This window comes from Mustela nivalis (assembly GCF_964662115.1).
Source record: "Mustela nivalis genome assembly, chromosome: 13".
NCBI classification, from domain to species: domain Eukaryota; kingdom Metazoa; phylum Chordata; class Mammalia; order Carnivora; family Mustelidae; genus Mustela; species Mustela nivalis.
The window spans coordinates 47,548,125-47,560,408 of record NC_139032.1 but is presented as its reverse complement, the minus strand read 5'-3'; the positions used below and the strand labels follow the sequence as shown (position 1 = coordinate 47,560,408).

At 37.1% G+C, this 12,284-nt stretch overlaps 1 pseudogene across 1 annotated transcript; it reads left to right on the top strand.

Annotated features, from left to right (window-relative positions):
• Positions 1-1,659: 1,659 nt before the first annotated feature.
• Positions 1,660-11,505, top strand: LOC309846316 (transcription initiation factor TFIID subunit 11-like; annotated as a pseudogene). The gene is made up of 4 exons: positions 1,660-1,667; positions 10,348-10,485; positions 10,678-11,065; positions 11,293-11,505. The product of its transcript is annotated as a transcription initiation factor TFIID subunit 11-like (transcript).
• The last annotated feature ends 779 nt before the right edge of the window (positions 11,506-12,284 follow it).

Here is a 12,284-nt window from a genome sequence, read left to right as displayed (position 1 = left end):
AACAAAACACAGAGCTGACTGGGGTGATTATGTGACCAAACAAGTATAAGTCAGGTCTCCCTCAGCCTGAAATATTTCCTATATCTATATTCAGGGTGGTTGAATCAGCAAATATTTTACAGACCAAAAACAATCCCCACCCCAACCTTAAAGGACATTGATATACCACTGAGTGCACAGAGTACTACAATACTATCTCATATTTACCCTTCAATATCCAAATGTACAATCAGTTGCAATGCCCTTCTCTATGTGACATCTTCTCTGATGTCATCTTCAGTATTTAAAATTATTCTTTAAGACTTCTGAGAAGACTTTCTAGCCAAGGTAGGTGTTCAATTATTTTGTCCATGGGACCTTCTCATCCATTTTAATTAATAGCACTTGCCCTCTGCTTTGATATTGTTTAGTACAGAGAATAACTCTAGCCCTCATTTTATGATTAACTTTACAACAGACTTATTTTATATATATGGATACGTGTGTGTTTCATAGAACAATAGTATGTTCCCATAAACTTTATTTTCCATAAAATACTGAGTTTATAAATAGATGTTGTAGAAATATTGAGAACAACTTCTGTCAAGTACAAATTTCTCCCAAACTCTCCTCCATTCCATAGTTACTTCAACTAGGCAAATAATAATTTGCTGTTTGTACAAATCTGCTATTTGTACTTTTGAGAGGTACACTCATCCAGTACTATAAAGATCACACAGTATATCAGAACTACTTTATACTAAATTATGTTCCTTATTTATGCAATGTACCTGGGTTTAGGTCAAACCGACTACATAAGCTTTTCTCCTTTGAGTATGTGTTGAATTCCAAAACTGCTTCTTTTTAAACTAATGATGTTCTGACTAGTTTTAATTGTGAAAACAGGGATACTTTTGCATGACAATAAATTACTTAACTTAGCTAGTAATTGCTAATTAGCCAACTAAAAGAATAAAATTTCAGAAGACCACTGAGTAACAAAGTGAATAATATTTCCTATGTAAATTTTTTTTTCATTTATACAGGGTTTTTTTTAACTATGCAAAGAATAAACTTCGAAATTTTGTGTATATTCCGTTTGACACTTAAGTTCAAGATAAATAGATATGGCTTGAAACCAGTAAAGCCAAGCAGAAGCATCAAGTGACTTTACAAATTAATCCTTTGGAAAGATTAGCTTAAATTTGTTTTGTTTGTTTCCTTCATAAAATATTTTAGGACCAGAATGTTAAATAGAATTGGTTTTTTAGAAAAATTCATTTGGAAGACTTCAGGAAAAGACAGCAGAGTTGGAGGATTCTAAGTTCATCTCATCCCATGATATACCAGGTAACAACACCCACATCAGTGTAAATACCCAGAAAATGACCCAAAGACTGGCAGAATAGACTCTACAGCTAAATGTAGAGAGGAGGCCACAGTGAAGAGGGTAGGAAAAACAGAGATGTGGTCAAGAGATCAACAGACTGCAGGGCTGTCTATGGGAGGGAGGGAAACAAGAGGCACTGAGAGGGGAGAGAAAAAGATACTTAACACCTAGCACCCCAGGCCCAGACCACAGGAAAGATGAATCCCCACATTTAGCTTTGAAAACCAGAGGAGTCTAATAATCATAGTTCTTATAATCAGTGGAGCTTAACATCTGGAACTTTAGCAGAGATGGGAAGGTGAGGGAAAACTCACTCCCTATTCTTAAAGAGACAGCACAACAAACAGCCCCTTGGAGATACAGCATTGAAGCAACAGTTTGAAAAATACCTGGGGTGGGCTCCTGGGTGGTTCAGTGGGTTAAGCCGCTGCCTTCAGCTCAGGTCATGATCTCAGGGTCCTGGGATCGAGTCCCGCATCAGGCTCTCTGCTCAGCAGGGAGCCTGCTTCCCTCTCTCTCTTTGCCTGCCTCTCAGTCTATTGTGATCTCTCTCTGTAAAATGAATAAATAAAATGTTTAAAAAAAAAAGAAAAGAAAAATACCTGGGGTATACAGGAGGGAGATATGTGTACTAGTCTCAGAACCTGTGCTGGGGAGCAGGGATCTTTGGGAAGAGTCACCAGGCACAAAGGAGCTGGCAGGCATCACTTCCCCCAAGGCTAGACATATGAACACCCCTGGGAACCAGCACAGTACCGTCTTACACCTAATGTGCTAATAGCACACCCTGCCCGTGCATTCTTTTGCAGATCCGCCCCCTCTAACATACCATTAGCCAGAGTCCTTCAAAGCAGTGCCACAATCCTGGCAGTGTGTAGTATGCACGCAACCCTGAGAGGGGCCAGCACCACTCCAGAGTGATTCTTGCCTGGGGAAGAGGGGAAGATAACCACAGATATGGGTCTGACTATATCCCCAGCAGTGGGCTGGGGGCAGACATTTGGTATGACTGCAGACCCCACCCTGCCCACCAGTGAAAGCTTCCCAGGAAACAACACAGGGAAATTGCCTCACAGTTAGTGCTAATACAACTCTAGCAAAAACCTGATCTGACTCAGCTCAGAACCCAGCCAGCCCCAGACTGGCCCACTAACAACACAGGGAATAAACCCAGCCTTTATCTAGACTCATAAAAAAATAAATAAATTAAAAAAAGCAAGCAACACCAAAGAAATACAAATTATTATGAGAGAATATTATGAAAAAACATATGCCAACAAATTGGACACCCTAGAAGAAATGGATAGAGTGATTTCCAGCAATGAGATTGAATAGGTCATCAAAAAAACTCCTGACAAAAGTCTGGGAACAAACAGCTTCATAGGGGAATTCTACTGAACATTTAAAGAAGAGTTAATAACTAATCTCGAACTATTAAAAAAAAACAAAAAGAGGAAAGAAAGCTTCCAAATGCAATCTCTGAGGCCGGCATAACCCTGATACAAAAACCAGGTAAAGACACTACAAAAAGGGAACTATAGGGCAAATCTCTGATGAACACAACTACAAAAATCCTCAACAAAATACTAGAAAACAAAATTCAAAAATACATTTAAAGAAATCATTCACCATGATCAAGAAGGACTTTTTCCTGGGATACAAGGATGGTTTGATATTTACAAATCAATGAACATGATATGTCACATCAAATAAGACAATGGATAAAAACCCTATGGTCATTTCAATAAATGCAGGAAAAGCAACTGGCAAAGTACATCCATTCACAATAAAAACCCTCCACAAAGTAAGTTTAGAAGGAATATATCTCAACATAATAAAGGCTATACATGAAAAACTTACAGCTAACATCATACTCAACAGTGAAAAACTGAGAGCTTTTCTCCTAAGGTCAGAAATAAGACAAGGATGTACACTCTCACCACTTTTATTTGACATAATATTAGAAGTCATAGTCACAGCCATCTGACAACAAAAAGAAATAAAAGGCATCCAAATTGGTAAAGAAGAAGTAAAGTTTCCACAACTTGCAGATGACATAATACTATACATAGAAAACCCTAAAGGCTCCACCAAATACCTACTAGAGCTGATAAATAAATTCAGTAAGATCACAGTATGCAAAATCAATATATAGAAATCTATAGCATTCTACACACTAATAATGAAGTAGCAAAAGATAAATTATGCACCAAAAATAATAAGATACCTGGGAATAAACCTAACCAAGGAGGTGAAAGACTTATACTCTGAAAAGTATAAAATACTGTTGAAAGAACTGAAGATGACACAAATGAATGAAAAGTTATTCCATGTGCCTGGACTGGAAGAAAAAAGTACTGTTCAAATGTCTATACTATCCAAAGCAATCTACAGATTTAACGAAACCCCCATCCAAATATCAATAACATTTTTCAGAGCTAGAATAAGCAATCCTAAGATTTGTATAGAACCACAAAAACACCCCAAACAGCCAAAGCAATCTCCAGCAACAAAACTAGAGGTATCACAATCCCAGACTTCAAGATATGCCAAACTGCAGTAATCTAAACAGTATGGTACCAGCATAAAAACAGAGACATAGATCAACAGAACAGAAAAGAGTCCAGAAATACACCCACACTTATATGGTCAATTAATCTTTGACAAGGGAAGCAAGAATATGCAATAGGAAAAAGACAATCTCTTCAAAAAATGGTGTTGGGAAAACTGGACAGCTACATGCAAAAGAATGAAACTGGGCCACTTTCTTATACCACACAGAAAAATAATTGGATTGAAGACCTAAATGTGAAACCTGAGTCATAAAAATCCTAGAAGAGAACACAAGCAGGAAATTCTTTGACACTGGCCATACATTTTTCTAGATAGGTCTCCTGAAACAAGGGAAACAAAAGCAAAAATAAGCCATTGGAACTATGTCAAAATAAAAGGCTTTTTGCAAAGCAAAGGAAGCAATAAAAAAACACTAAAAGACAACCTAGTAGATGGGAGAAGATATTTGCAAATGACATATCCAATAAAGAGTTAGTATCCAAGATATATCAAGAACTTATACAACACAACACCAAAAAAAAAAAAAAAAAACCACAAACAAATAATCTGAGTAAAAATGTCAGAGGACCTGAGTAGACATTTTTCCCAAAGAAGACATCCAGTTGGCCAGCAGACACAGAGGAAGATGCTCAACATCATTCATCATCAGGGAATTTCAAATCAAAACCACGATGAGATATCACCTCACATCTGTCAGAATGGCTAAAATTATAAAAAGAAACAAGTGTTGAGGAGGATGTGGAAAAAAAGGAACACTCATGCACTGTTGGTGGGAAGGAAAACTGGTGCAGCCACTGTGAAAATACTGTAGAGAGTCTTTAAAAAATTAAAAATAGGATTACTATATAATCCAGTAATTCCACTACTGGGTACTTACCCAAAAAGTATGAAAACACTAATTCAGAAAGATATATGCACCCCTATGTTTATTGTAGCATTATTTACAACAGCCAAATTATAGAACCAACCCAGTGTCCATAAGTGGATGAATGGATAAAGAAGATGTGGTATTGAGGCACCTGGGTGGTGCAGTTGGTTGAGCACTCTTGGTTTTGGCTCTGGTTGAGATCTCCCAGTGGTAGGTCCAAACCCTGCAATGGGGTCTGTGTGCTCAGTGTGGAGTTTACTTGGGTTTCTCTCTCCCTCTCCATCTGCCTCTACCCCCTGTGTACTCTTTCTCTCTCTCAAATAAATAAATCTTTTTTTTTTAAAAGGATGTGTTATACGTATACCATGGACTATTACTCAGCCATAAAAAAGAATGAAATCTTGCCATTTGCAACAACATGGATGAATCTAGAGAGTATAATGCTAAGCAAAATAAGTCAGTCAGAGAAAGATAAATGCCCTATTTCACTCATATATGGAATTTAAGAAAAACCAAATGAGCAAAGGAAAAAACAAAGTGAGAGAGAAAAACTATGAAACAGACTCTTAACTCCTGAAAACAAGCTGATGGTTACCAGAGGGGAAGAGGTTGGTGGGGTAGGGGTTGGGGGTTGGGTGAAATAGGTGAAGGGAATTAAATACCATAATTAATACTGAGTATTGTATTGTTGAATCATTGTATCATACACTTGAAACTAATATAACACTGCATTAACTATAGTGTAATAAAAACATTTTTAAGATAAATTCACTTGAATTATCTATAGATGTTCCCTTTCATAAACAGATGAGATAGAATATAAACACTGTGATTTAGGGGACTATCTTGGTTTAAGGCCAGTTAAAAGAGAAAACATGTAAAGTTCTGATCAGCCCCTAAGGCTGAATACCAATAGTTTGCAGATTAAGCTTTCCTCTGTGTTCAAGAGTTGAGTTCAAATACACATCTGCACTTTCAAAGCTCTGAAGAGAGTCCACTTAAAACCTCAAGATAATGGCTTCTTCTAGTTTGATACGTTTTTTTTTTTTTTAACGAAGACTAGAAAATATAAATATGTAAGTGTATATATATTTGGTTTTGTCAAAATTTCTTAAAATTTAGAAAAGTTTTGATAGGTCTTATTTCAAATATCTCTTTAGCTCCTTCCTCTCCTATGCACACTCCAAGAAATGATAAAATCCTAACTTTTCTCTAGGAAGGGAAATATCTGTCCAAAAAAAAATATGAAATCTTGGAAAGTAACTAAAGTCTTGAATACAAAGAAATGTTTGTACATTACAAAGTACATGTAATGTACATGTACATTACGTACATGAACATGTTACATGATTTACTAATCTTTTGTTTCTCTTCTCATCAGTCTTTTAAAGATACTCCATAGTAATATATGGAGCTAGAATTATTTTTTAAGATTTTATTTATTTATTTGACAGAGAGAGATCACAAGTAGACAGAGAAGCAGAGAGAGAGAGAGAGGAGGAAGCAGGCTCTCCGCTGAGCAGAGAGCCCGATGCGGGACTTGATCCCAGGACCCTGAGATCATGACCTGAGCCAAAGGCAGCGGCTTAACCCACTGAGCCACCCAGGCGCCCTGGAGCTAGAATTTTTAATCTGTGTGTAACAGGTACTTTTTATGGAAATCAACAAATGTAAAACCTCTGAAGGATGCTTTAGAAAATGTAAATCATATTTTTGCAGGTCTCAAAGTACTTGGTTGAATCACAATATTAACCTCTTAAGGGCAAAAGAACAAAATTATCATAGAATCATAGTGCTGGGAATAAAAAGGAAGGCTGAATGGCAGAAGGTACCACTAGTGATAAAATTGACTACAAATGTATAAACTGTGATTACAGTAATGGACATTTGCCTAAGACAAGCAGATAAACACCTACCACCTATAAAATGAGCTCTTCTATTTACAACTGTTGGTGCAGGCTTTAAAATTTCCTACCATCTTTGAAATCAGATATTTGTCATACAATCTCTCTGCATAGCATTTGATAGGTATGCCTCTAACATCCTCAGTCAGAGAACATTGCCTAACAACAAAGCACTTTGAAATGCTAGAAAATGTTCAACCCACCAGAACAGAAACGTTTTGGAAACAATTTGCTCTACTTTACATTCCCACAAGTTTGTAGATTCCTACAACTTTACATCACATGGCAACAAAAAGCACTCTACTTTTCCTAAAGCAAATATGGCAGAGATTCTTAATCAGCATCTTTAAAAGCCCAAGCCTGGCTTATGTATTTATAGATGGCAAACATCCTAAAGATACCATAGGCTAAACTAGATAAGCCTTGTCAAGGGACTCTGTAGCTTTTGCTATATATGCAGAACCCATAAGAATGTGCTAATGCCATTACCAAATGCAGCCCTATCAGTACTAAACACTTGGCTTGGCAGTTTGATAGTAACATTTTAAAGAAAGTGAGCAAAATGGGATTCTACTTCATATTGCAAATGTATAATAAAGAAGCTTCTCTTACTGGTTTAGCAACTGAGAAAACTTGATGAAGTTTGTAACATAAGTAACATAAGAGATGGTATCTATTCTCACTGGGGGAAATTCTCACAGGGGGAAATGAACTCTCTAAATAGCTGTTTCTGAATTTATGCTGTCATTCCAATTAAAGGGCTGTCCATTACATGACTATTTCACAAGTGATATTTACAGGCTTTGAAATGTTAATACAGAAAGATCCCAGCACTGCATCCTACTGAAAGTCTAGCTTATTCCAAAAAGAAAACTATAAAGAAACCCTTTTTCACAATTTATGGAATAAAAAAACAAAAATCCCTTCCACTGGAGAAGGAATACTATTCAGATATAGTGGCAGGAGTGGAACTAAAGAAGTTAGAAAACTGTAGATATCACTTGACCACAGCAAACCCGTCTTCATTCACCAGCCTACCTTTCTGCATTCCTGCTTGGCCTTTCCACTGTGCCAGTTTACCTCATGCCTCTTCTTGCTTCTTGAATTGAGGAAAAGGTGTTTGATGATTTTTCAATTTTTCTCTCACTGATATGTTTAAAAAACGAAACAAAACCGATCACTAATTTGAGAGTTGGCAGTTTTTCTATATCCCTCAGCAGTTGGGTGGGTAAGTGCTCCTAGAAGCCCCATAACAGAAGAAGAAGCAAATCCAGAAGAACAAAGAGGCTTGTCCAAAACACACATTGAGCACAAGGCACCAGTATACTGCCATTCATCTTCTTTGAAATCACATCTCATATTCCTCCCACACCACTAATTTCTCCCCTCAAAAGGACGGTACAACAGAAACAAAAATTGTTGGTGTGGCTTTTCTTGTGACCAAAGTTCTAAAGAAACCAAAACCTGGAAAGGTAATCCCATATCACCTTATGGAAAGTACCGTTTTCCCATACCCATTGTTCTCAATTTCAGCTCTTTATCTCCATCTTGCCACCTACTACAATCTGTAATTATTTTCCTGATTACTTGCTTATCTGTCATACACTGGAATAAAATCTCTCTGAGGGTGGGGCAGCAAGTGTGTTTTTATTATATGCTCTTGTATCTAGCTTTTAGCACAATGACTAGCACATAAGTAGAGTTACAATAAATAGTTGTTAGATGTAAATAGTTCAATTCCTTCATAATTTACACAGAAAAATCAAGCAGAGTTACATATGATATCACTTAGAATCAAATCCTCCAAGTGCAAGAATTATTTGATAGGAATAAAAACAGTGTATTTTTGAACCATGAAGAACTTTAGAAAACCACATAGCGGAACCATTTCATATAACTGATGAAGCACTGAATCCCAAAGGTACCCAGCTTACCCAAAGTCACACACTTAGCCACAGAGCGGGGACCAGAACCTAGTGAGAGTTTATTAATTTCGTTGATTTGTTCGCATGTACCCTGTATTACTAAAGAAAATATCTAGAGAATTTGACTAAAAATGTTGAGAAAAGGTAGAAGTTAGTATGCTGAAACAAAGTTCAATAGCATTTTTTTGTAGCTAGAAATATTTGATTCAGTTTCCAAATAATACTAATTTATACAAGAAAATATGTTATATTGTATATCACTGATGAAAACGCACATTTATAATTTACGACACTGTATTTCAGAATAAAAGACATATTTTATTTATTTTTTTTAAAGATTTTATTTATTTATTTGACAGAGAGAGATCACAAGTAGGCAGAGAGGCAGGCAGAGGGAGCCTGCTGAGCAGAGAGCCCGATGTGGGACTCGATCCCAGGACCCTGAGATCATGACCTGAGCCGAAGGCAGCGGCTTAACCCACTGAGCCATCCAGGTGCCCTAAAAGACATATTTTAACATGTCTCAGCCCCTCCCCCACAAAAAGAATCCATCATCTCTGAAATAAAATCATTTAGGAAGGTAGGATAATATATCAAATAATACCACAGACGGGGACTTTATGTTCAACCTTCCAATTTCTGCACCAACTCAAAGAAAATCTTTAGCCTCTCCATGGCATACATAAAATGAAAGCAAGTGTTTTCTCACTTACCCACTAAAGATACCACTTGGGTACTTCCAAGTAACATTTTGTATCTCAGAGTGCAGGGTGCTTATAAATAATATACCAAGGATTATTAATCCTATTGTAAGCCAATACTACCATGCAATGAAAAGGTAAAAAAATACTCAGACTGAACTCATCTGTAATTCACACCACAGCAAGTAGTTATTACAGCCCATATGGAGTGATGATCACCCACTGCTGAAAGTTCCATGAAAGTGTGACAAGGTGACACACAGGAGTTAAGTGCTGTATGCTGGGTGGCGGCTCATTTCATACCAGGGTAGAACTTGCTATTTGAAAGGAATGTACAGAAAGCCACCATGCAGACAGGGGTGAAAACTGCAGAATCAAACAAATGTTGCTGATTCAAAGTCGTTCTCCTACAATAACAACCAGCACCAAATGAGTTGCCGTGGTGCAGAGCAAGCTGTGCTCAGAGACTAATTGCTACACTTGTTAGAGTGTGCAAGAAGGTGTTTATTTGTTTTACATGTGTTTGGTGCCAAGACATCCCGGGGATCTGGAGCTGAAGTGGAAACAGAATGACAGTGTTTAGAAAACTAAACACAAAAACAAAAGGGAAAGGGAATTTTTTTTTTTTTCGTGAAAGTGACTTACTTGAGCATTAAATGTATAAAAACCTTGAGGCTCTTATCCTGGGTGATTAATTCTCCAGGCTCCTTCAGATCACCCTGTGGGAGCCCAAGCTGGAATGGAGTGTGTTAAATCTGAGATGCTTTGATGTTGTTGCTTTTATTTAGATAGTGAATTATTCAAAGCAGGGAGGATCAATCTAAGAGCTACCAATAGAAATAAAAGAGAATGAACTCAGGAAGAAGAAAGAACTAAAGCACAAAATGTGGGTGTTCAAACAGTTCCATCTGAATGGCAAAATTTAGAATATGTACTATGGGGAATTTGCCACACTGTATCTTTCCAGTTTCAGAAATAATAACGATTTTGATTGACATTTTTAAAGGTTTAATGATGAAAATACTTCTACTGAACAACCTTGTTTTTCTTCACTCATACTTCACAGGCCTCCAGAGTCTTCCTTTGTACAGAAATTAACTACTCCAAATATAAGCCCCAAATATTTCCAGAATATGATTAATAAGTAAGTTAATTCCTCCAACCAATGAACATGGTAAGTATTAAAAACAATCATTGTTATTTATTATTTTTCTTTGGATATGCAGAGATATCTGAGGACTAATTAAACTCAACAACAAATGTGATATGCTTATATTTTCCATATGATTAGCATATAACATGGATTATTTTTAATAATCTTAATTTTTGATATTAGGAGACCAGGCGTGCCCCAAGCTCTAGAGTCAGATGAACCAGCCCCTTCTCCCGGCCCTGGGGCTACCTTTATAGATGGAATCCCAGAGGAAACTGATGGGGATGGAGATGGAGAATAGACAAAAAGCTTGGGCTGAGGAAGGAGAGCTCAAGAGTCAGGACATCTCAGATTTAACAGCAGTTAAAAGGGGAGACTCATCATTATTACTCTTGCAGCCAAAAAAATGAAAATAGATATCAAAGAAAAAAAAAGAAAAGAAGCAAAAAGTGAAGATGAGTTTTAAAAGATGTAAATCCTGGTTTATTCTTTTTCTGAAGAGCAGTTGAACCTTTATGAAATATATCACCGGTCAGCTTTCCCCATGGCAGCTATAAAAAGGCTGATCCAGAGACACCTGAGTGGCTCAGTTGGTTAAGAGTCTTCCTTTGGTTCAGATTCTGATCCTGGGGTCCTGGGATCCAGTCCCTTGAACTCCCAACCCCAGGATTCTGGCTCAGCAGGGAATCTGCTTCTCTTCTCCCTCTGTCACTCCTCCTGCTTGCTCTCTCTCTCTTGCTCTCTCTCTCAAATGAATGAAATAGTTAAAATGAATGAGTGAATGAACGGCTGATCCAGTCCATCACTGGAACCTGTGTCTCAAAATGTTTTTATTGCTATATCTGATACTTCCAGGGTTTTCATCGAGGAGGTGGTAGAAGCAGCAATGGATATGTGGGAGAAGTGGGGAGAAAATGTCACCACTACAACCCAAACATATGAGGGAAGCTGTTCAGAGGTTAAAGCAAAGGGGCAAATCCCAACTCAAAGCACAAAAAAACTATCTTCTAGACCAAAGCCTGCAAAGGCTACATACTGAAGGAAGAAATACTGGTTCCAGGCTCCTTCCTATTGCATGAGACTTTTGCTCTGGTACTTTAATATCTCAGCCCTGTAAGAATTCCATGACGGTTTTAATGTCTTACTCAGAACTCTGACATTCATCATATCTAAAAAGCATGCAGCCTCTTTCATACTTGCCTTTACTAAATATTGGGAGCTCTTTGGGCATCTTGAGGCATTTAATGGTCTCTTGGCTATCTGGAAGAAAAAAGGTGCATAGGCCTTAAGCACCTTCTAGACAGGGAAGCAGCTTTCAGAGAGAAAACATTTCACAGAAAGCTTTGGCAGCTTCACGTTGTAGCATGAAGTTGTTATGACTTAGGTTATTTCTTCCAACTAACTTTAAGTAGATGAAACAACCAGAAACTTTGACTTGTGATATTCTATAATGAAGAACATGGTAATAGAAAGACTAGTGGAAAACTTTATCCCTGTAAACATTTAAAGTTCTCTTATGGATTTTAGTGAGTGATCATAAAACTTGTTTTCCAACTTGCAAATAAATAAATAAAAACTAAGAAATAATATGAATAATATTCATTATGTATCACATACCATTTTGAAGTACCTGTTTTATATAAACTGTATCACAAAAAAGTAATCAGATTTTTTCAAGTTCCCTTTACTACCTCAAAATTTTATACAAAAACTTTATTTGGTTTGATACTCCTTCTCACTTGTATCTCTCTTTTTTTCTCTTTCTCCCTCTCTCAGGTATGTAAAAATTC